General features: G+C 43.4%; 1 pseudogene; it reads right to left on the bottom strand.

Moving 5' to 3' along the window:
* Positions 1 to 810: 810 nt before the first annotated feature.
* LOC105717927 (small ribosomal subunit protein eS25-like) lies at positions 811 to 4,964 on the bottom strand (annotated as a pseudogene).

Consider the following 4,964-nt stretch of genomic DNA (forward strand, 5'->3'; position numbering starts at 1 on the left):
GAGCATCCGTTTAAAGTCCCATGGGAGAAAAGGAAAAAGAATCATGGATGTTCCCAGTTCCAGCCTGGAGTCTGTCTCTCAGGATGCCTTTTGTTGCCAAGAACGATGAAACAGATGTCTTGGCAATAGCTTCAAATGTTTCCTGCCAAACCAGGGGAGAATTTGTCTTCAGTTTAAATGCAGCCAAGAAAGACAAGTCCCAGCTCATATTATTCACAGGAAATGCACAAACACACACGAGCTTCCCAAGCCTGGGAAGCCTGGCTCCCCAGCTTCTCCTCACCAGGATTTCAGCATCAACTACAGACACAGGTGACACCCCCCACTTGCTTCACGCCTTCCATCCTGCACAGTCTTCAGGCCTCCCATGCTGCCCCCTGCTCCTCATCGTCAATGACTCCATGGCCTCGGCCTGGCAGGCAAGGCCACCTTCTTTGTTTCCATCATGTCCTAGGTAAACTTTGTTTTTGGTAGTGGTGGTGGTAAAATGCACATAACATAAAATTTACCATTTTGACTAGGCACAGTGGCTCATGCCTAATGAATGGATAAGCACTTTGGGAGGCCGGGGTGGGCGAATCACGAGGTCAGGAGTTCAAGACCAGCCTGGCCAACATGGTGAAACCCAGTCTCTACTGAAAATACAAAAAATTAGCTGGGTGTGCTGGCGGGGGCCTGTAATCCCAGCAACTTGGGAGGCTGAGGCAGGAGAATCACTTGAACCTGGGTGGCGGAGATTGCAGTCAGCCAAGACTGTGCCACTGCACTCCAGCCCGGGCGACAGTGTGAGTGAGGCTCCATCTCAAAAAAAAAAAAATTACCATTTTAGCCATTTTAAACTATTTTAAAAAGTACAATTCATTGATGTTCAGTATATTTACAATGTTGTACAACCCTCGTCACTATCGACTTCCAGAACATTTCATCACTCCCAAAGGAACACCTATACCCACCGGTAGTCACGCCTCTCCCCCGACTCCCAGCCCCTGGCAACCGGTTACCTGCCTTCTTCTGTCTCTCTAATTCTACCTCTTCTAGGTATTTCGTATAAATGGCATCCTAAATGTATGGTCTTTTGTGACTGGCTTCTTTCACTCAGCTGAATGTTTTCAAGGTTCATCCATGTCCTAGCGTGTGTCACTACTTCTTGCGCTAATAATACTTTAGGGCTGATCTTTATGACTGAACAACACCCTGTTAGATGGATAGACCACAACTTGTCGATTCGTTCTTCTGTTGATGGATGTTGATGCTGTTTCCACCTTTAAGCTATTGCGAATAGTGCCTCTAGGAGCATTCTTGCATGAGTTTTGTTCGAATCCCTGTCTTCAATTCTTTGGGGCATATACCCAGGAGTGGAATGTTGGGTCATACAGTAATTCCATTTTACTTCTTGAGGAATCATCACATAATTTTCCATAATGACCACACCATTTTATCTTCCTAAGAGCAGGGTATGAAGGTTTCAGTTCCTCAACATCCTCACCAACATTTGTTATTTTTCTTAAAAAAAAAAATCTAGCCATTTGAATGGATTTACATGGGTATCTCGTTGTGGTTTTGATTGGCATATTTCTGACTAATGATTTCATTGGGCATTTTTTTTTACTTTAATAAAGTTTTATTTTCCAAATGTACAGTTGGTTGGACCTGTTCATGCATCTTCACCGGCAGCTGCAGCATCTCCACCCTTGTTATTTCTGGTGTAAATTACTTGAGCACTGTGCTTTGAAACCAGTTTGATAAGTCCTTTACTGAGGATCTCCTGAAGGGCTGCCCTGGCCAGGGAGCCTCGAATCTTCAGTCTCTCAGAAACCATAGCTGGGGTTCAATCCCGTTACTGAGTATATACCCAAATGATTATAAATCGCTCTATTATAAAGACACATGCACAGGTATGTTCATTGCAGTGCTGTTTGCGATAGCAAAGACCTGGAACCAACCCACATGCCCATCAATGATAGACTGGACAAAGAAAATGTGGCACATGTACACCATGGAATACTATGCAGCCATAAAAAGAGATGAGGTCGTGTCCTTTGTAGGGACATAGATGAAACTGGAAACATCATTCTCAGCAAACTGACACAAGAACAGAAAACCAAACACCACATGTTTTCACTCATAGGCAGGTGATGAACAATGAGAACACTTGGGCACAGGGAAGGGAACAACACTCACAGGGCTAGGTTGGGGAAGGAGGGGAGGGACAGCGGGAGGCAGGGCGGGGAGGATGGGGAGGGATAACACTGGGAGAAATGCCTGACGTAGGCGACAGAGGTGGGGGTGGGGGGAACAAATCACCATGGCATGTATGAACCTATGCAACAATCCTGCAGGATGCAGGATATGCACATGCACCCCAGAGCCCAAATATAATTAAAAAAAAAAAGAAAGAAACCATAGCTGGGGTTATAAGTTTGCAGCTGGGAACTTCCTTACAGACTTTTGTGATACGTAGTTTTGTCAAACAAGATTAAGTCATTGAGCTTGTCCCGAGCTTTGTCTTTGGAGCACTTCTTGGCTTTGGCCTTGGCCCCAGGTTTGCTCACCGGGTCTTTGTGTTTCCTGGATGACTTCCCGGTGTCTTTGTTCTTGTTGTTGTCCTTGGGTGGCATTGCGAAGCTCAGAGAGCATCCGTGATTACTGCAGCCTCGCTAAGATGTCGGACAAAAAGACACGGAACATATTTTCATGTGTTTGTTGTCCCTTTGCCTATCTTCTTTGAAGAAATGCCTGTTTAAGTCCTCGGCCAATTTTTAAATTGGATTATTTGTTGTTGAGTCGTAGGAGTTCCTTATATATTCTAGACACTAGATCCTTAAAGGATATGTGGTTTGCAAACATTATCTCCTATTCTGTGTGTTGTCTTTCACCCTCTTGCTGTTGTCCTTTGAAGCACAGAAGTTTTTAGTTTTGATAAATTCATCAATTTATTTTATTTTATTTTTATTTTTGGATGCTTGTGCTCTTAGTGTCATATCTGATAATCCATGGCCAAATCTAAGGTCATGAAGACTAACCCTATATTTTTTATTAAGAGTTTTATAGTAAGAGCTCTTATATTTAGGTCTTTGATTTATGTTAATTTTTGCATATGGTATGAGATAGGGTGCAACTTCATTCTTCTTTTTCTTTTTTTTTTTTTGAGACAAGAGTCTTGCTCCATCACCCAGGCTAGAGTGCAGTTGCATGATCTCAGCTCAGACACCCATGACCATGCCCAGCTAATTTTTGTCTTTTCAGAAGAGGCGGGGCTTCACCATGTTGGCCGGACTGGTCTCAAACTCCTGACCTCAAGTGATCTGCCCACCTCAGCCTCCCCATGTGCTGGGATTACAGGCATGAGCCACCACACCTCGCCTCTGACTTCATTCTTTTACATGTGGATGTCCCCTTCAATACCATTTGTTGGGAGGCTATTCTGTCTGCATAGAATGGTCTTGGCATCCTTGTCATAAATCAAGTGCCACAGGTGTATGAGTTTATATCTGGACTCTTAAGTCCATTTAATTGATCTATATGTCTATCCTTGTGCCAGTACCACACTGTTTTGATTACTGTAACTTCGTAGTGAGTTTTGAAATGGGGAAGTGTAAGTCCTCCAACTTTTCTCTTCTTTTTGAAGATTGCTTTGGCTATTCAGTGTCCCTTGCAATTCCATATAAATTTTAGGATTAGCTTTTCCATTTCTGTAAAAACATCCCATTGGGATTTGGATAAGCCTGGCATTAAATCTGTAGTTCTATTTGGAGATTATTGCCATTTTAACAATATTAAGTCTTCTAATCCATGAACATGGAATGTCTTTTTATTTTCTTAAATTTTATTTAATTTTTTTCAGCAATGTTATTTAGTTTTCAATATTCAAGTCTTCCCCTCCCTCTGTTAAACTCATTTCTAATTATTTTATTGGTTTTGGTGCTATTGTAAATAGAAATATTTTCTTGATTTTCCTTTTGTGCTGTATATAGAAATACAACTGACTTTTGTGTTAACATTGTATCCTTTAACTTTGTCAAATTCATGTATTAGCTATAAGTTTTTTTTATTTTTTATTTTCTAGCTGTAACAGTTTTTTTGTGGATTCTTTAGGATCATCTACATATAAGATCATGTCACCTGCAAACAAAGATGACTCTACTGCTTCTTTTACTGCCTAGCTGTCTTTTTTTCTTTTTTTTCTTGCCTAGTTTCTCTGGCTAGAACTTCCAGTACAATGTTGCATAGAAGCGGCAGAAACGGGCATCTTGTCTTATTCCTGATCTTAGGGCAAAGCTTTCTGTCTTTCACCAAGTGCTTTCTTGACTCTCACTGGCTCATCCTCTACTTTCTCCTGGGTATCCGGCTGTCACCCTTGCTCACTCTGCTGCCCCAAGGAAACCAGTTCTCCAGCCTTTGCCGCACCCACATCCTCTAGTCCCCACCTCTGCCCTCCACTTCCTGATTCAGTGCCCTATCTTTCAAAGCAAGAGTTTTTTGAGGAGTTCCTATGCCTCACTCATGTGGCCCCAACTAGTCATGCATCTCTCCTGCCTGGCCCTCTCCCACAGTCACGAGCATGAAGAGGCCTGAGAATAAATGCTGAGGTCTTGAAAAGCCGAAGAGGTCAGGCTTGCTGAGAAGAGCGTTGTCTGAGCTTGACTGGCTACAGGGAAAACAAACCCCCAAACTTTGCTGGCCTGATTGGCAGGAGCCCAGAGAGAACTGACGCCCATCCAAGAAACACAGGTGTTCCAGGGCCCTGGCTCTGTGGCAGGTGGAGCCTGCTGACAAGCCATCGACACTCCTGTCTGTGGGCAGGGCCTTCTGCTCCTTTCCCTTGCAGCTGGAGGGGAATCCCAGATGCACCCACCTGGTGCCCATGCCCTTGAGGCCAAGCTCTTCCACGAAAGCAATGGCTTAAGACACCAAAAATACCACATTTTAAAAGTGAGTTTGGAGAATAAACCCCGAGACAGAAG

Source organism: Aotus nancymaae, unplaced genomic scaffold (genome assembly GCF_030222135.1).
Source record: "Aotus nancymaae isolate 86718 unplaced genomic scaffold, 86718_ANA_hifiasm-v0.15.2.pri h1tg000057l, whole genome shotgun sequence".
In the NCBI taxonomy this organism is placed as follows: Eukaryota; Metazoa; Chordata; class Mammalia; order Primates; family Aotidae; genus Aotus; species Aotus nancymaae.